Raw genomic sequence first — 21,814 nt, forward strand, 5'->3', positions numbered from 1 at the left:
TTAACAGCAACTGCCTGGAGACAATGGTTCGTTACAGGAAGAAGAATCTGTCTGAGAGATTTGAGTAGACAAAGCAGATCTCTTCCCAGAGAGCGATCCGGCAGCTTCTAGAGACAACAGCTCGCAACAAATTATATTTTGAAGACTTTGTCATATATGTTTCTCTCTTTCTCCTAACTTAATATTTTACTCTACCAGTCCTTTATAGATTGTTTTTGTACTAGAATAATAGAACATTGCATTCACAGATTCTTTGAAATCAATGATTCCTAGAATTAACAAGTTGTCTAATCTCAAAAATTCAAATGCATCTCAAATATTCTTGATGAAAATGTTGTATCCAGTGATACAGCTTGCAACTCCTCCATGCCTGCCCATCCTATGAAATACTTGTTTATATCCTCCGATAAGATTGCCACATGGAAGGTACTTATCATGATGGGGGCCCTTCCTTGATTTGTCTTGATATCATAAGGACATCAGTGTGGTACACAGGCTGTTGCAACACTCATCTCTTGTCGTTTGCAATCATTATGTGATCAGAACATCTTTTATCCACAATGCATTTTTATGATATTCCTTATTGTATTTTTTTTTAATTTCTAGTTTAGTATAGGTTGTAATATCTTACACCCATCGTCTATCTTTCTACTGACTTTCGGTGATTTTTCTTTGTCAGTTCTTTAGAGACTGCAGCATTTTATGATAATCAGACATGCAACATTACTGAAAATACATAGGTATTAAAAATATAGATCTCTGTTTCAAGGAGTATTTTTTTGGGTAATTTTTCAAAGACAATCTATCCCATTTTCTCTCTCCAGTTCACAGGAACTTAAATTCATACAAACATACAAATTAGAATTGTCAAATTATAGAATCTAAAACTCTAGAATATTCAAATTCCGTAATTCAAAATCCTAGAATCTTAGAATCATAGATGAATAGAAACTTTCTATCAGCCAGTATTCTGCCCCTGGGTTTAATTGTGTTTCTTTACTTTTTCTTCCACCCTTCTAATTTTCATGAATCACCAAAAGAGTGAGAAACTGATGAGCCTTTATCATACACAGCTCTTGTCATTTTGCTAACAGAGAAACCTCTACACTGCTGCTATTTGGTAAAGTTTGATAATTGGGCATTAAAGTAGACAACCATATGGAATTGTCACCTCGAAATCAGAGTGAGTTCCTTGGCACAGATGTAACCCTCAGTGACCAGGAAGTTAAGATTAACAAATAGATTTAAGCCTGAATGCATTAGTTAGCTAGGAAAGTTATGTATTTCAAAGAGGTTGGCTTCTAAACTTTCTTTTGAAGAGAAAATGCTTATTCTACCCACAATTCTGAGAAAGATCCTTTCTAAAAAGAGTTGTTAAAATATCTCTGTTCCTTGAAGTACAAGAATAGTGGTGTAGCCCCACTTCCATTATGAGGAAGAAGTAACAATCTACACTAAAGACTCGGTAAAATAAAAAAATTGGAAGCAGAGAAGATTGCTAAAAACTGTTCAGTAGAATTACACTTAGCTGCCAATTCAAAACCAATAACCCCCCATGAGATCAATATACTCATGGAAATTTAGAATTATAAGACATTAGAATCATAGGATTTCAAAATTATAAAATTCAAAGCAAAAATACCCAAATTAGCCCACCAAAAGTGTCTGATGTAAGAGTGACTTTCACATGTGATGAGGAAGCCACTGCATGACAATTTCCAGTGGTTAAGAATTTGGTACCTTGAACTTGAGACCAAAAGGTTAAGGGATTTGTCCAGTGTCAATAAAAATGTTTTTCACTTGAGATTTAGACATAGATAGATATTTTCTGATTTTAGGCTTAATATTCTTTTTTAATTAAGTCAAACTGCCTCTCTACTTGAAACTGAAGTCTTTCTTCTTCCAGTTTACTCACTGGTTCTAGTTCTATCCTATAAGAGCACACAAAGCAGTGATCAATATCTGAGCCTTCTCTTCTCCTGCCAAAACATCACAGTTTCTTTTATCAATTTCCTTGGTCCTAATTTTCAATCTCCCTTTAAGGAAGGGAATATGGTTTATTCCATTTTTTTCCTCCATTAAAAAAGAGGTATTAGAGGACCTCATTCCTGAATTCAATCTTAGTTCTAAACCCTATTATTTCTTTGCTCATTGGACAGCTTATGCAAAGAGTGGGCCTAGAGTCTAAGATTTAGAATTTGATTTGGTCTTAAAAAATCAATCATCTCATATAGAAATGGCAAAGTCACACCCATCCCCAAGTATCAGCCAGAGGACATCAAAACAAATTCAAATATAATTTGCGGTTTTCTAAGTCAGTATGTGGCAGCAATGAGATACCTTTTTATTTGAGTTTGGCACTGTCAATCGAATCCAATCTCTTTCATTAAAAGTGGTCAAAAATAAAATCCATAATATCTAAATACAACTGTATTCATAAATACATGTATGTATGTACACACATATGTATGTATGTATATACACATAAAGAAATTTAACAAACTTAAAGTGTTCTATCAGTGCTAATTTAATATTGTGCCCCTTCTTTATCTTGTGAGCCATCCCTTGTAACAAAGCTTTTTTAAAAAGAAAAAGACAAAGACAAAAAAAAAGAGGTGTTCAGCACAACTAACCAATACATCTATTGTGTTTGATATCACATGCAATAATACACACATATTAACTTCTATCACAACAAAAGTGAGAGATGAATTTCATACCTCTTCTCAGGGTCCAAACTTGGTCTTTATGATTATGTAACATTTACTTTGAGAGTGTAATTCTTCATTTTCTGCATTGTGCCTATTGTCTCCCTGAAAATCTCATCTTGAAGAAGAAGAAGCATAGACTCATGGTCATTAAGTGATTTTTTCCCAGGTCGTAAAGCTAGTAAAGGACAATGATAAGATTCAAACCTAGTACCTTTGACTTATTTAGATATTCCCTAAATCCTTTCACTGGAAATATTAGCCTCCTTTTCCTGTGGGATATTATTGAATTAAATAATTAATATATTAAGAAAAGAGGGAACTTCCCCTGGGAAGGGGAAAGAGCCTCAGACCTGGTTTTAAGAAATAACAGTACTCATATCTGTGGCCCTGCCTTCAGAGGTCAGCCCTGTGAGTCTGGAAACATGACTGTGCATCATTTCATTGGGGAATTTAGGCAAGCCTACTGATTTCTATCACAATCATCTTAGCTCCTGAATCTCTGGGGCTGTCAGCTACAGCTCTAATTAGTAGCTCTTGCTTATCACACACACACACACACACACACACACACACACACACACACACACACACACACGTGTACATACAGCCTTAATAAATGCACTGCAGATTCCTCTTGTTTGGTTCATAAAAGGAGCTAGGCAGGTTTTCATCATCATCCTGAAGCGTCAGACTTTCAGCTGAACAGCCTCTGGGGAGATGATTTGACATGTAGGAGATGCTTATGAACTAGAGGGGATGGGAAAGGTGAGGGAGATGTAGAGGGGGGCCCAAACATTTTCCACACACCTAAAAGTGGGAGCAATCTTTCTCACTGCTCCCTCTCCAAGAATAATTGTATGTTTGTGCCATTCCAGGAAGGAAGAAGTCAGAACTCAGGGAGAATGGAAGGGCAACCAACCCCCTCCCTGTCATCTGAGTTACCATCCCAAGTCTCTATAGCTCAGATCTGAAAACCATGGCAGAATTTAGCCTATAAAGGGCAGGTACATTATGCTCTTTAGAATACATTTAAAAGTTCAAATACAACAGAATTGGAATAAGTTTCTGAAGATGGGGTCAAAATACTTCAGGGTTCTTTTTTCCAAAGCAATCAGGCCAGTGTATTGCAGTTTCATTCTTAATCATGTCTAAACTAATCCAGACTCAGACACCAAATGTATATTCCTTTTTTAATTGTTTAGCTCCGATTCGCTATTCTCATCCTGTTGAAACCCATTCAATGGAGCTAAACAATTACAGAAATGCAGAGCCTACAAAGATTTCAGTAGGCTTCTACTCTAACTAGCATCTGAACACAAATTCCTTGGAGAATAATAAAAGCTGTTATCCAGCCTCTCCTTGAAGATTTCTAGTGAGAGGCAACTCCTGTATGACAATACCTTGGACTCAAATTGTTAGGATACATTTTACTTACATAAAATCTAATCTTCCTTCCTCAAACTTCCTAAGATTACAACTAATTCTGCCCTCTGAGGCCAAACATAAATACTATATATATATAAAATTCTATTTAAGCTTTTTTTTTTCCTTTGTCACCCCCATCCTAATGGCTAACATAGTGTTTGATTCAAAGGAGATAGGTAGGTGATACAGTGGATACAGTATTGGACCTAAAGACAGGAAGGTGGATTCAAATCCAGATCCTGAAACTTAGTAGCTGTACATTTCTGAGTAAATCTCTTAACCTTTAGCTACTTCTGTGTCCTCAATTATAAAATGAGGATAATAATAATAATAGGACCAATCTCCCAGGCTTGTTGTGAGAATAAAAGGAGATAATATTTGTAAAGCACTTTGAAATGCTTAAATTGCTTTATAAATGCTGTTATTATTTTCACATGATATCCTGAAAAATCTAGAAGTCTAATATCATATATCTTCTGCTAAACAAAATCCTTCTCTTCTCCAGGCTAAAAATCCTCACTTCCTTTAAGCTATTATCATATATCATAAGGTTTTTTGTTTGTTTTTTTGCTCTCACATTGATTTGGTTGCCATTCTCAGAATACATTCTATTTTTTCTATGGCAAATCACATACAAAATGTAGATTCCAGAATGGCATTTGAGTCTCTTTTCAACTTGCCTGCCTCCCAACATTTGGTATAAATTTTTTAACCTCCCTGTGCCTCCATTAACCTTATATGTTAAATGGGAATAACACTCTGTCTCAGTGACTCCCTTCAGAGACCCTTGATGGCCATCAGACTTTTTGCAAAATGTTCATGAATTCATTTTTTTACTAAGCATTGTCATTTCAATCTTTATTTAGCTCCAACAAAATATGCAGTGTGAGTCAGTATGATAAATAAATAAACATATCTTCTGTGGACTGAATAAATAATACCTAGCACATATATGTATTACTATTTTTCAAATGTATGAAGATGCTAGTGTGATAAATAAAACACAAAGTCATTAAAAATCCTACTGAATTCTAGTGACATTGCCATTCCAGATTTTTTCAACTAATGGATACTAGCAAAGCAAAGGCAGCATGCTATCATGTGAAACCATGAATGACTTGGAAGTAGACAAGTTCAGGCTCTACTCCTTACTAATTGTGTGGACTTGGGTAAATTATTTTATCTCACTTGGTCTGTTTCCCATCTGTGAAATAAGAGTATTGAATTAGGTGACTTTTGAGATTCCTTACAGTTCCATTACTATGTTCCTAAAATTCAAAGACTATAACTTAGCTAGGTCTTAATTTTCTCACATGTAAAGTGAAGAATCAAATTAGATGATATAGTTCAAGGATTCTGAACTTTATTTTCCCATGTCTCAAAATTCTTTGACAGTCTTGTAAAGTCTATGAATTATTATGGTTAAATGAATAAAATAAACTACAAAATAAATTACAGAGGAAATCAAACATGTTAAAATGCAGATGTCATTTTCTCCCTTCCAAGTCCCTTGGAATAAATATGCATCTAAGAAGTTTTGTGTGTTTGTGCGTCCCACATAAAGAATTTTTTTTTTACTTCTAAAATCTTTTATAACTCTAAATCTATAATCTTATAACTATTCTTAGATGGAGATCGAGGATATTTTTTTACATTACAAATGGGTTATCCTTCTCAGTAAAGTCAGTGTGGAAAAGAGAACTGGTCTTTAAGACCTAATTTTAAGAGTGACTTGTTAGACATACTGGCTGTAGGACACTGGGAAAATCACTTAACCCTTTAGTACTGTCATCAACTCTCTAAGACTATATGTTGGAAAGAAACAGGAATGTACTGGCAAATATTTAATATTCCCTTTGAGGAAAACTGTACCCTGGACATTCTTTTAGATTGAATCTGCAGTATCCACACTTCCTTAAGGCCAGATAAACACACAAATGTACATCCCACACATACACACACATCAAGCTCTGATTTATAATGTTTTCCAGTTTCAGAATATAAATGCTCAAAGTGAAAAGATAACAATTGGCTCTTGAATATATTTGACCTACCAAAATACCCCTGGAAAGAGTTGTCAGCATTACCTCAGTTTGGATTTTCTTATACCAATGGAATTATAAATTAATCTTTTTTCCTCATATCCAAAAAGCATGGGGACTGATCCCATACTTTTCTGAAATTGGTAGAGCAAGAAGAAAGGACCACTTCTAATGTTCTATTGATGCCTTTAAAATATTTAGCATGAAATAAGATAGGATGAGTCGAAGTCAAATCCCTATGCTTAAATTCCACTGTTTTCAATTGTATGTGCCATGTTCAGACCAAATTACTCTATATTTCATTCCCCCAAAATGTCTAGTGCCTATCTTGGCACCATTTCCTACACTTGTTTTAATATTTACTTCTGCTCTACAATCCAGGTTTGACTTCCTAACCCAGGATTATATTTTTCTAATGAGAACTGACCATATCTCATAGGCCTTAAACCCAACCATATTGTATTCCAATCATCACCCTGATATAAAAGCATGAGTTGCTCTAGGGAAAGTAATCAAATCAATGCTAATATTTCTAGAAAGGGTGTGTCAACAGATTACTTTATTATATGTGATTTTTCAAAGACAAATATCTCTCTCCAGTCACTACTCTATATAGGTTGTCTTCCTCAATAGAACATAAATTTCCTGAAAGCACGGAATAGTTTGTTTTTTGTTTGTTTGTTTGTTTGTTTGTTTGGTGTGTGTGTGTGTGTGTGTGTGTGTGTGTGTGTGTATGTTATCTGTGCTACTAATAGTTCTTCACACAAAGTAAGCATTTAATAAATGGGTTTTTGTTCATTCATTCATTCCCTGAGATGTATGACTTCAGATTTAGTACATAGTCTGAGAAATATCAGAAATTCTTGTTGATTTTACTTGACTGCCAAGGGTAGTTCCTTGTTTCCCCTGGACTTCAGTTATAGATTTGCTGGTAATAACCCTAGCATAGATTTTGCTTTAGGGTCTTGTGGAAACTTTCACTCTTAGATTTACAAAGCCCACAAGGTCTCAGATATAGCCAGTGTCATTCCCATAGGTGAATGACAATAGAAGAAACACAAGGACCACATACTCATGGCTCATACCATAATATCCCCAGTAGAAACATTAAATCTTGATTTTATTCCCTATCACTCAAACATACCAAGCAGAAGAAAAAAGTCAAGATAACTAGAGCCTTTTCCATGCCTTCCAGGTCTGGTTCCAGGCAGAGACTCTTTTTTACTACATGGATCAGAAACAATTACAGTATGTATTCAAATATTCCAAAGTACCAACAAGTATTACATCAATTAAGCATTCTACACATGTTCATAGAGGCTAATTTCATTTATCATTTCCCTATTACATCTGGTTTTGTGTTTTTGAAATTTTCTGTCTGGAACAAAACCGAAAAAAGGAATTTATCTAAACTTAACTGGTGGATCTGAGATAAGAGTTAAACAGTCCAACACCAAACACTTGGTAGGATTTATCAGAAATTATGTTCTATTCACTTAATTTTGAAAACTGTGGAAGTACTTTTAAACCATAATGGAAAATTGAATGAGAACTTAAATGGAGAAAATAGACAATGTATCATCATAGAATCAAAGGATTTAGAGATGAAAAAGAATCCAGAAATTCTTTATTCAATTCCCCTTTTTTACAGAGTTAGAAATTGAATTGAAGTAACTTGGTAATATCTCATCAACAGTGGAAGGCTAGAATTCAAATCCAGAATTTGACTTGTAATCTGGGAAAATTTCCTTTTCATCAGAAATAAATGAAATTCACAATTTTATTGATTATCCATCTTTTCCCCTAAAAAATAATGCTCAATTTTGCTGGATAGTTGATTCTTGGTTGTACTTCAAGTTCCTTTGCCTTTTGGAATGTTAAATTCCATGCCTTTTGATCCTTCAAAGTGGAAGCCACTAGGTCCTGGATAATTTTGATTGTAGCTCCTTGATGTTAGAATTGTTTTCTTCTGGCTGCTTGCAATATTTTCTCCTTGATTTGATAATGCTGAAATTTGGTTATGATCTTCCTTGGAATTTTCATTTTGGTGTCTCTTTCAGGAAGTGATCAATGAATTCTTTCAATGGTTATTTTATCCTCTAGTTCTAGGACATCAGGATTTTCCTTAAAGATTTCCTGAAAAATTAAGGTCTAGGCTTTTTTTTTTTTTTTTTTTCTTTTAAATCATGGTTTTCAGGAAGTCCAATGATTCTTAGATTGTCTCTCTTAGATCTATTTTCCAGGTCAGTTATTTTTCCAATGAGGTATTGTACATTTTCTTCTAATTTTTTTTTTTTGGTTTTGTTTGACTGATTCTTGAAGTCTTATTGAATCATTCACTTCCATTTATTCAATTCTAATTTTTAGCCAATTATTTTCTTCAGTTAGCTTTGTTATTTTCTTTTGCATTTGGCCAATTGAACTTTTAAATGAGGTATTTTGTTCATTGCATTTTTTTTTCATTTCACAAATTCTGTTTTTCAGTGAATTGGTTTCTTTTTCATATGTATTTTGCAAGAAGTTACATACTGTTTCCAGTTCATCAAATCTATTTTTTAAGGAGTTTTCTTCAGATAATTTCTGTTTTTCCTTTTCCAAACTCTCTTGCAAAGTTCTCATTTATTTTCCCAATTTTTCTTCTAAATCTTTTAAGATCCTTTTTGAATTCTTCCAAGAGAGTCCTGTGAGATGGGAACCAACTCATATCACCTTTGGGGTTTTATCTGGAGATGATCTGCTTTTAGTATCCTTAGGGTTTGAAGTCTGTTCTTCTCTTTCTCCATAAAGGCTATGTATAATCAAAATTCTTCTTGTTTTTTTTTTTTTTTTTTTTTTTTGTTTGTTTGTTTGTTTGTTTGGTTTTCCTCCTAAAGTAAAAGTTCATTCCTAAACTCCCAAAGATGTTTAATGGTACCTTTTGTTTGTCTTATGTCTGTCCTCTTTATTATGTATATGATTTAACTCTCCTTGAGGACTATAAACTCCATGAGAGAGCAAGCACCATGTCCATGTGAATTTTGGGTTTGAGTTTTAGAGTTGTTTATGAAGGAAGACTCTCATAGTTAATATGTGTATTTGTTTTAGAGAATAAAACAGAAAGTATATGAGCACCATATTGTCCTGAATAAACACTGCTTCCAAAACATGCTTAGTAAATGATTGTTCACCTTTGGTTTGAGGATCTCTAGGGTTGGGGAAACCACCAGCTGCCTAGTAGTCCATTCTAGTTTGGATAAGTCTAGTTGTTAGGAAATTTTTATTTCTATTGAGAAAAAATTCCATTTTGTACTCAATGAATTTATTTTTAGTCTTTATATAATTATATTTAATAATAAAAATATTGTATGCATAACTTCATCTCAATAAATTTGGCCTCACCTTATAGCCTGTCAAGATCTTTTTTACTTTTCATTCAACATGTTAGTAATCCTTCTTAGCCTTGTGTCATCAGCACATTTTTAGACATACAGCATATGTCAGATTATTGGCAAGAATGCTAAGAGTTTTGGAGCTAAGCAGAGATCTCTAGGGACTTGCAAAGACTTTCTTCCAAATAGAATGGAACCATCAGTGGCTATTCTTTGGATCCAGTCATTTGGCCAATACCAGATTTATTTAACTATATTATAGTCTGACCCATACATTTTCATCTTTATCACATGTACAATGTGAGATATTGCACTGAATTCTTTGTTTTAGTCTAGGAAAAGTAAATTTGCAGCTCTCCCTCTCCATCCTACCCTACTACTAGACTACTTGTTACAATGAAGATCTACATTTTTATTAGTGAAGGCACCAAAGTAGATTGTATCCTTTCTCTAACTTAGTGGATAAGAGTTATAGAGTTTCCTAGGGCTCAGATACATTACCATATGATACAATATTTTTAAAGCACTGAGCCCATGCTAGATGGCTAAAAAATATTCATTCTCTTCCCTTTTGCTCTATAGTCACATAGATAGTAAGTACCAAAGATAAGATTTGAATCTAGGCCTTTTGTCCTTCAAGCTCTGCAATCTGTCCAGTATGACAAGCACCTATTCATCACAGTGGCAGGCAATGTGCTAAACACTTTATAAATATCTCAATCGATCTTCACAACAACCCTAAGAGATAGGTATTTTTATTATCTTCATTTTATAGTTGAGCAAATTGAGGCAAGACAGTGTTTAAGTGACTTATTCAGGATCACATATCTCATAAGTGTCTGAAATTAGATATTAATTCAGATATTCCTGTTTCCAGACCATGATGTCTATACCTATGTCACCTAGATAGACATGTTTTTTTTTATTTTATTATGAAATCATGCTAAGCACTTACCTTTTCTAAATTTTAATGTAAATATTTATCAAAAATACCTTCAAATCTGCTAGATTCTGAATATCAAAGTAGAAAAATTATGTTACCATTGATTTTCTGATCTCATTCATGATTGAAACTTAGAATGTAATTTGCCATGGACATGGTCAGAAATGTCTTCTTAATATAATATAATGTTCTGGGAATCATAATAGAGACAAAGGCTACACATGGAGATTTTCCTGCTCTGGAAGGCAAAGTGCTACTATATAAAGAGTCCTAGATTTTGAATAAAGAGAGTAATGTGTTCTTATCTGGAATAACATTTAAAACTTGTTTCTATAAGCATGCCAATTGAACTTTCAGAGACCCAGTTTCCTCATTTATAAAATGGAGGTGATGATGATATTTGTAGTTTCTTCTTCACCTGAAACCACAATGAAAATGTAAAGGTGGTGCCAACAACTCCTTCTCATTCCACTTAACCCTGATATGTTTATTAGTCAGTTGTGAATATGTCTTGGATTTCTTCCTAGATCCCACAGAAAGTCTCTTTGATTTGACAAAAATATCAAAATATATTCTCTCAGATGTATATAAAATCATTTAGTTGGAATAAAGATATTTGAGTAATTAACAGATTGGAAGGAAAACTTCCAGGCATACCCTGAGAAGAGATCTCTTGGGGAAGGGGAGCAAAGAAGTGAGCACCTTGAGTATTGGTTTATGATATCTTTTCAGATATCAGTATCCTTCAGGATACTGGAACTCTTCTAAAAACATCTTCCAAGATTTTTTTGAGGATCATATGAGATAACATTTGCAAAGTGCTTTGCAAATGTACAAGATCTAAATAAATCTAGCTATTTTAATGTGTATATTTATACTTGGTTCAGATACTTACTACCTGAGTCAACTTAGGAGTTCACTTTAACTTTCTAGGCTTAGCCTCCCCATTAGAAAAAAATGAAAGCTTGGAAGTATTTTATCTCTATGATCACTTCCAGTTTTAATTTCTATGAATTACGCACAAAGGGGGGAAAAAAATCTCTAAGTAATAACGTACAGTGCTAATCCTCTAAATATCAAGATCTGGTTTTGCGTTTTACTACCTGTTTAAATGATTGCTTGAATGAATGAATGAATAAATGGATGAATGAAAGATGTGAATGAATGAAACTTCCAAATATCAAATTCAGACCTATGGAGCAGAGTAAACAATTATATGGAAAGTATTCTAGCTCCAGGATGTAGGGAGCCAAAACGCTGGGCTAAAAGAAATCAGACAGTAACTGTTTTTGACCATGGCTGAGCCCATGATTTAGAAGCAGATTGCCACATAGCCCTGGCCCTAACTTTTCTTGCTGTGACTCTAAATTGGAAAGCAATGAGGCTTTTCAATTCTAAGGCTCACAAGGGAAATAAAATAGAATGACAGAACCTCAGAGCTGAAAGCCACCTTAAAGGTCACATAATCCACATCATACCTGAGCAGGGATTCCCTGGACAACATCCCTAACTAATGTGTATGGGTGTGTGTTCATGGAGGTGGGGGATGGGTAGATAAGAGAAGCTAAGTTAAGCCCAGAGACCAAAGACATTTTTAACTTCTTTACCGCTGAGGAAGTTTTATTATCTGTAACAGCCCAAAAGCAGCCATTTGGGGACAATTTATCATTGGGATTTTCATCAAAGAGAAATTAAATCTTCAACTGCCACTTCAGGAAGCTTGGAGTCAGGAAGACCCAGGTTCAAATCCTGCCCCAGATATTGGCTAATTGTGAGCATGAGCAACTCATTTAATCTCCTTTATTTTCTTTATCCTTAACAGTAAAAAGGAGATTATAATAATAGCTTCTAACTACCTTCCACCCATCAGTCCTAATTTTTTCCTTTAAGATCAAGCAAGCTAATCTCATCTTTCCTTATAAGACAAAATACTTGAAGACTTGATTCCTCCAACAAATCTTCATCAGATTAAACATCTACAAGACATTGTAGTTCCCTGTGTCTTACTTTTTTCATCTATAAAATGGAGTTGATAATGTTAGCATCCACTTAATAGAGTTGTTATGGGGATATCATTCTCATAAATTAGGGAGCAATGTGATAGAGAACTGAGCAAGAAATAAAAAAGGCTCATCTTTGTGAATTCAAATGAGTCTCAAACTAGCTATGTGACCTTGGGCAAGTTACTTAATCCTGTTTGCCTCAGTGTCTTCATCTGTAAAATAAGCTGAAGGAAGAAATGGTTTAGCACTTCAGTATTTCCAATAAAACTGAATCACAAAGAATCAGACACAACTGAAAAATGACTGAAAAACAAATAGTCCTCTCATCAAGTTGGTTGTCTTTGTCTATTTGTTCTTCCTTTAAGTCAGAGTTTTCCAGGAATTCAGTATACAAAACAAAAAAATCTTACTTTAGGTGGGAACTGATCAGGCCTTCATTACAGCAGGGCTATTGTCATCTGAATCCAACTACTCCTTGGGTAACTAATTTTATCTCCCAATGTCTTGGGACTTGTCATCCTTAACATGACCTCATATGGAGGAGGGATTAGACTTTTTCTATTTGCTTCTAAAAGGCAACAGGAAAACTAAAAGGAAGAAGTTTTAAAGAGGTCAAGTTGGCTTGATGTCAGGACAAACTTTCTAATAATCAGAATTATGTAACAAATAGAAAGAGTACAAGTATTTATTAAGCACCTACTTTATGCCAGGTAGCAAAGTGATACAATGAATGGATCACCAAGGCCTGTAAACAGAAAAATTTGTTTTTATGAATTCAAAGCCAGCCTCAGATACTTACTAGCTGTATGATCCTGGGCAAGTCATTTAATCCTATTTGCCTCAGTTTCTTCACCTATAAAATGAGCAGCAGAATGAAATGGCAAACCACTCCAGTATCTTTGCCAAGAAAACTCCAAATGGGGTCCCACAGGGTCAGAATGACCAAACAACAACTTGTGTCAGGCATTGTATTATGTGTTTTATTATTATCTCATTTAATCATAACATAGCTAAGCATTTACTTAATGTTATTCTTATTTCAACTTTACAATTGAAAAAACTGAAGCAGATAAGAAATTAAATGATTTGCTTGTTTAAAGGTCACATAGATAGTAAATATCTTAAATTTGAATTCAATTCTTCCTGATTCCAAGCCCAAGACCCAAGGACTACTTTGAAAAATGGTGGATTGTTCCAAGTCAGACATCTTCCAAGGCTGTCTATTGATTAGGTATATTTAGCCAGTTGGATTATATATTTGCCAATTCTAATTCTCAAGTTTTGTAGTTCCATGACAGATTAACAAACACACAGAATTTTGAGTGGGACCCAAGGACTTTCCTATGTAGCAATCATTACTAACAAGACATCCAACTGAATGCTATATAATCATCAAGACCAAACTTGAGGCTGGAGAAAAGTAAAAAAGAGTACATTTCCCATTTTATTTGTAGAGATAGGGGACAAAAAGCATTAAATATTGTATCCTTACTATTTATTTATTTAATTATTCAAGGATAAATGCAATACTTCTAAATTTACTACCATGCTGCTATTCCAATCCTTATTGATACTATCTCTCTTAGTCTCCTCTCTCTGATTGGAAGGCTCATCTTTGTCACAGAACCAAACTTCTCCCAATGCCTTTCTTTATAGGGGGAACAAACTAGAATCCCAGTTCCCTGATCCACTTTGGTGCTGCCTTGCATGATTTCAACTCATGGAACAAGATGCTTGAATGCCCAGATAACTCCTGATGACCCATCATTACCTCTTCCTCTTTCTTTCCTTCTTTTTGATGATGACTTTTTTTCTTTAGATTGTAAGCTTCAGGAAGGCAAAGACTGTCTTTCTTTTTACTTATTATATCCCCACTGCTTGACAAAGGGTCTAGAACATAGTGGATACTTTCTAAAAAATTATTGGGTTTAATTTGCTTCTCTGCTATGGTCCAGGAACTGTGTGCTATGAGTAGGGGATGCAAAAATAAGGGGAAAAAACAGTGTTTCCCCCAAAGGTGATTATAGTCTATAACTTGTTAACTTCAATAAAGTCTGTTTACCTTTCTAAGTTTTAATTTCCTCTTCTGTAAAATAAAGATAAGAACAGACATTGTAGGATCTTTATGACTTACAAAGCATTTTCTCTGTGTTATCTCATTTGATCTTCCTAACAGTGATGCAGAGGGGTTTTTTTTGTTTGTTTGTTTTTTGTTTTTTGTTTTTTTCTGTTCAGCCATTTCAGTCATATATGGCTCTTCATGATGCTATTTAAACTTTTCTTGGCAAAGATATTACAATGTTTTGTCATTTCCTTCTCTAGACAATTTTACAGATGAGGACAAAACAGGGGTAAGTGATCTGATCAGGGTAACATAGCTAGTAAGTATCTGAGACAAGTTTTGAACTTGAGATGATGAATCTTCTGATTTGGTGTTAAGACTATTCACCATTTCACTTAGCTGCCTGTGATGTAAGTTATCAAATATCTAATAAAAGGTCAGCAAGCAAAAAGCATTTATTAATCATTTAATATATGTCAGTCATTGTGTGCAAAGTAAAACAAAAACAGAGCCATTGTCCTCTAGAATCTTATATCCCAATGAGGGAGACAACATGGGAAAAAAACAGATACATTCAAGATGAAGAGATTATAAATGGAAGCTAATATCCATATTTTTACAGAAGAAACTGAGGTTTAAAAATATTAAGTGACTTATTCATGGTTAAAGAGGTAGAATGAAAAAAATCAGTTTTCTACCTTATCCCCCCTTCCTTCATTTCAAATCTTATACTTTACCAAATACATTAAAAATCTTCTACTTAACTCAGGGAATTGTTGTCAGCCAGTTGGTCAACTAGCATTTATTAAATACCTTTTATGTACCAGGCATTATATTTTTGTGAAAGAACAAATCAAAAAAAATGAAATTTTCATTTTAAATTACTATGTAAATGTATAGTTATTATTTATGATTTTATTTTTGTTATTATCTTCTCACTTATTCCCTTTAAACAGATGAGGAAAATAAGGTCCAGGGAAATTAAATTATGTTTCCAAAGACAATCTCTACTCTGTTTCTGAACCAAAAGTAGAGCCTGGGTTCTCCCCAACCTGCCAGTTATCTCTCAAGCAGATGCTGTCAGAGGGTCATTTTGACCCCTCTCCTGCACACCCCCAGAAGGGCATACAGCCATGGTTAAGTACTGATAGTTGGCAAATGAGAGCCATTAGTCCCAGTTTAACCTGGCTTGGGATCGTGGGTCTTTAATTACTCCCCCCCAGGGAAATAAGCTCTTGCTCTCCCCTTATAAAGGGCAGGTGAAAAAAGAGTCGCCAATATATCAGCCCACAAATGAAGACAGACTGTTGACACAGAGGCTGGCTCGATACAGTGGAGTTATTAAGCGTGGAATGGACTGGTTCAAATTAATTGGCTCAGCTGTGACCTCTGGTCCCTGTGAAAGGTGAGCACATTGGTGGCCGGGGAAGAAAAACTCAACCAGTCGAGCAGAGTAATTGGTAGGGACCCCTGGAGCCCGGCTGGGCAGATCCATAGTCAGTTACTGTTTCCAGACAATACACTGATCCCCTCTCTTAGATCCCTCTAGCCCCCCTGCTCCTGATGTTGTCTATTGACTACAGCTGGAAACAGTGGATATAGGCCAAGGGACAGCCAGAATGAGTTCTGGTTTTATTCCTAATGAGGCAAAGATAATGAGGGAGAAAGAGGGACTCATATACTATCTTTCTAGACTGGGTTGAAGGGCTTTTAGAGTGTGCTGCTGGCAGTTCCTGCTGGATGTTGAGAGAGAAGAGGGAGGAGGGGGAGAAAACCCAAGAAAAGCTATCCTAATAAGAAAGAGAAAATTATCTCCCACTCTTAAGGAGTCTCTTATCTGAGGATAAGACAAAAAGGGGGAGCTTTCATTATTAGGAGGAGAAACAACTCCTGCCTGCAGAAAAAAAGGGTGATGTGTTGGGTGAAGACATGACTCTAGTCAATCAGGAATGGATCATAGATATAGATCAATTAGAGACCTTAATAAATCTAGAAACAACCCTTTTATTTTATGGATGAGGGAATTGAGGCCCATTGGAATGACTTGTCCAACATCACACAGGTAGTAAACCAGGACCTGAAGCCATGTTCTCTGGCTGCAAAACCTGTGCTTTTCCCACCATACCAAGAAGCTTATTGAGTAGGAGAGGAGGAAGGGACATACTTTGGAATTTATGTTACGCAGAAAAATATAAACTCCTTGAGGGCAGACTCAAAAAAAAAAAAAAAAAAAAAAAAGCAACTTTATATTTTCAATACCCCTAAGTACATATTAAATACTCATTAAATATTTGTTGAATTGAATTTAATGGACTTAATAACTGCATGATAAATATAATTGAATACTATAAGAATGCCCTATATCTTGTCCTAATTTGGCCCCATCTATAATACAATTTTCCATTTGGATTATTAGAATGAGGTTGACAAGCAGGAGCAGTTCCAGAGTAGGGTGATGTGAATATTGAAGGGATAAATGATTACACCATATGAAGATTCTTTGAAGGTATCCTATAAGTTTAGCCTGAAGCAGAGAAGACCTGGAGAAAGTTTATGGTAACTATTATCCAGTATTTTAAGGGTTGTCATATGGATAAAAGTATTACCTTATTCTGATAACTCCACAGGGCAGTACAATGAATACTTAGAAGAAAAGGCAGGAAGGCAATGTATTGGGGACTAAGGGGACAGTTGATCAAAGTAACTCTTGATTAATTTGATAGATTCTCTACTTAACTGATTGACAACCTTGAATAGTGGAGAGAGATTAGACCTAGAAGCCAGGAAGGCATGGGTTCAAATCCTATTTTTCACATATACTGGCTATTGATACTGAGTAAATTAACCTCGAAGTGGCCTAGTCAACTCTTAAGGACTATAAGTTATAAAACTGGTGCTTATATGCACTCATAAAGGCAGTTCTCTTACCCAGTTCTCTCTATCAATGGAACCACAGACCAAGTCCTTAATCACTGACAATCAAGTACATGAGATTATAAATGAGGATCCATAGACATATCAGTGACCCCCATTTTAAGGGCTCACCTGGAATGTTAAGGTACTTAATTTCTGTTAAGAGTGATCGTTTAATCATTTTGGGAGAGCCACAAAGGTGTGTGAATTTGAGTTTAATTTATATAATTTTTAGCTAATCAACTTTCCTTAGCATGGGGTAAATCAAGAGAACTCATATCCTTGAAGATCTTTCATTTATAAAGTATTTTACAGCAGGATTCCTTTTGTGTTATAGGGTAGATTAAATGGCTTCTGAGGTCCCTTCCAACTCTTAAATTCTCTGTCTGTAGCTCCTTTTGAATTGTACATTACACTATTGGGAACTATCAAACAAGTTTTAATCTAGGATGCAATGTTTTTTCATCTAACAGTATGTAGATGACTTCAAACTAATCCCAAATCCCTAGGGGTAGAGTTTCATATTGCCTTGGGGGGTTGATTTGGGATTAGATTTCCTTTCTGAGGAGAGGAGAGAAGAAGAGCATTTGCCCCCTCCTTCTCTCTCTCTCTCTCTCTCTCTCTCTCTCTCTCTCTCTCTCTCTCTCTCTCTCTCTCTCTCTCTCTCTCTCTCTCTCTCTTCCCTTTTTTCTCCTATTAGTAGTTTTTAATTACATCATTTTTTTCTTTCTTAATTCTCCCCCCCCCCAATAATTTTATTATTTTGGGTTGAGACAGACCTTTACAAGCAACAACTTTGGATTCTGTAAAAAGAAAAAAAATAACCTTTTTGGCACATTTAGTTTTCATAGCTATATATTTTAAGACTGAGTGTAATCTCTAGATCTCAATCACAGGGAAATAAAGGCCTTCAAAATATGACAATTCTTAGAGTACCAAAAAGGAGTAAACTACATGGATTTTGCTGAGACAATGCAAAACACTGGGGGAAGTTGTAATGAAGAAGATAGTGTTTGAACCGCTGTGAACCTACAAAGAATTAATTACAAACAAAGTATACTAAATACTTAACTAAATGGATAGTCTAAAGTGGGGGGGGGGAATTATTGATCAGGGTATCCCTCATCAATTGACAAGTTCCTCCACATGAAATTATTCAGCATGAAATTTTGTCTGAAGGAATTTGAAATGTAAACTCCTTTGGTGGAAAAAGGGCATATTTGCATCTTGATGAGAGAACAAAAAGAACTTCTCTGGATGGTCCCCTGTAAATGGGGCTTTCTTCAAAAGATGACTGGTTGTCCTTGACTGATTATCTATAAAAGCATGCTGGTTAGATCTTCTTAAATTACCTTCAAAGATCCAGCCCAGAGTGCAGCAGAGTACACCTTCTTTGGGGACATGAGTAGACATGGGACATGGGAATTAGAAAATGTTTCTCCTTCCCCTACTTTTTTCTCAAGTCAGTAGCAGGTGATAGTGATTTTCTGCAGAAGCACCTGACAGGTTTCAGAATGTGCTTCATATATATCCTGAAAAAGGAAACTTAAATACTATTCAGAAACTACAATTTCTTATGAATGTAGTATTGGTAGTGGTGGACAGATGGAGCATTTGAGTTTCCTAAGCAATACAATTTCTGAATTTAGCCACTGACCTGGATAGCACTGTGTGCGCCTTGCATCATGAGAAACCTCAAATTCTAGAGTTCCTTGTTTTTAGAGTTCAAGGAGTGTGTGGTTTTTCAAGAAGAGGATTCCTAACATAGGGTCACCCTCCTGATAATGGTGGCCAAAAGCCTACTGATCATGTCAGTTCCACTCTGACTATAAATTATTCAGTTAGATCCATTGGGAAGGCATTAATAGTCCAGTAGCTCCCCAAAATGTTTTCCTTGCAGGGAGAAGGGGAATCTAGTGGATTAGTTAATTGCTTTATACATATCTGTATCTGTTTACAGATTCTTATATGAATTTTCTATAAGGGTGAAATGAAGATTTCTCCATATCTGATGTCCATTTTGTAGATTAAATGACTCTATGAGAATTGAGTAGCAATTTCAAAAGAAAGAATTTGAGGAATGCCAAAAGGGCAATGAGGAGATGAACAATAGGATTAAACAAATCATAGCATATTACACATTTTCATATATATTTTCACAAGCTATTTCCCTCATTAGAATGTAAGATCCTTGAAGGCAGGCATTGCATTCTCATCTTCTTTTCTATCCTCCCCCTTTAGTTAAATACCTGACATATAAGTTCTTTTGATTAAGTGACAGACAAATAATGAAGGTAAATTAAGATTAAAGATATTGTTAAGGAATTTTGACAAGTTTTTGTTTTTGTTGTTGTTGTTGTTTTTTTGTTTTTTTTAATATGGGCTATTCATGAGTTTAGATCAAATTCTTACAAATTGGCAGTCCATACTAAAAGAACTTGAGTAGCATTCCAAAACACTGGATTGACCTCTTTTGGTATATTTATGGGAGTACAGGGAAAATAATTCAAATTAACCCAAGTCAATAAGCATTTATTAAGTGTTTGCTATGTGTTAGGCATTGTGCCATAGCCTAGAGATAGAAAGAAAAGCAAAAAAACAAAAAAAGAATTTATTTAATATTTTTTTTTCTTCATGGAATTCAAAATCTAATGGAGGACACAATATGCAAACAAGGTTCTTAAAAGATAGTGTGGAGATAATTTGGATCTTTCAGTGGAATACCTATATCATTTTAAAAGTCCCTATAATGTTCTAGGGTTTGATGCCATCAGTCTCTTGCAAGCTGGGGCATCTGGAGAACTATTATTTGGAAGGAGCCCCTTCCCAGATATATACTCCCCTTTATATACTCAATAATTCAATCAAATTAACTTCTTGTTTGTTTCTCAGATACAACACTCCATCATCACCTCTCTTCTTGCCTTCAAACTATCTTCTGGCATGATCTCCCACCTTATCTCCACTTCTAGAATCTCAAATTGTCTTCAAAGATTAGTCTAAGCACTATATTCTCCATGAGATTTTCCTGACTTCTCAAAGATTCTAATTATATTTCATCTTCCCTTGCAAATTTGAGAGGAAATGGAAAGAATGGACTTGGTTTCCCTATTTTGTACAGGTTGGAAGGGCAGTGACCATTCATGAGCCCAGATGCAATACTGATCAACTTGAAAGGTTTAATTTGCTCTATTTGTATTACCTGAACTATTTCCCCCCATCCTTAAACAAGCTCATGGCTCTCTAATCCCAGAAGTTCACCATATTGGTGCCAGATTTAATGTGGACACCTAATTGACTTTAAGCCTATAATGCCTCAGAATTTTTTAAATACAATAATCTACCTGCTTTAGGCTCCCTAGTAGCAGAGACTAGAGATTCTAAGTAGATTGTGAATAATGTACTGAAGATACACAATACTCAAAGGATTGTGAGACAGGCAATTGATTACTCAAACATATATGCAATGTTTCTGTCTCTCCATACAGTCATGGGTAAGCACAGGTAAAAACCTTGGGCACATAGCGGGATGCATACTTCCCCAAGAGTCTAGATCTCTAGGTCTCTCAGTTTATATCTAATTTTTGTCAGTAGGCAGATTGACAGAAAACAAATAAAAGTGGGACCCTATAGGCAATCAGTAATAGGTCTGAACTGCTACTACATTTTACTCCCTTATTGTCCAAAAGTCATTGGGATTTGGAAACTTTACTGACATCTGGAAAGTTTGCTAGTATTACATATGTAATCCTAATGTAACGGATTAATGACTAATGAAGTAATTTCCCATATATTCAGGTCAATCAATGATCAAAAGTAGATTCATATCTCAAAAATATTTCAGCAATAAGGAAAGCAATAGGTCAATCCTCATGTGAATATTGAGCCAATGTGTTTCTTTTCACATATTTTTATACTGACTATATACTTGTTGGAATGTAAACTCCTTAAGAGAGGGACTATTTCATTTATGTCTTTTTAAGAGCATCTAGCATATGGCAGACACTGAGTAAAGATTTGTTGATTGGTATAGATTTGACAAAGACTCTGGACTAGATCTATCCCCATGACTATAGTAAATAACTTCACTCAAGTATTTGTCTTCCTGTTTTATGCCTGATTTGATATTAATAATCAGAGGGTTGTTGAATAGTTCTCTCTGTTGTTCCACTTTTGAAGACATCTTGTATGATTTTGACATATGGCTGTGAGACACCTTGTTGGAGGAGAGCCTTTAAAATGGTATTTTGCTAAGCTTAATCAAATGCTTATTTATAGTCAACAAACAATAAGAGGGATTCCATCATATACTGGTAAAGAAATACCCTTCCACTGAATTGCCCATTA

This window comes from Sminthopsis crassicaudata, chromosome 1 (genome assembly GCF_048593235.1).
Source record: "Sminthopsis crassicaudata isolate SCR6 chromosome 1, ASM4859323v1, whole genome shotgun sequence".
Lineage (NCBI taxonomy): Eukaryota > Metazoa > Chordata > Mammalia > Dasyuromorphia > Dasyuridae > Sminthopsis > Sminthopsis crassicaudata.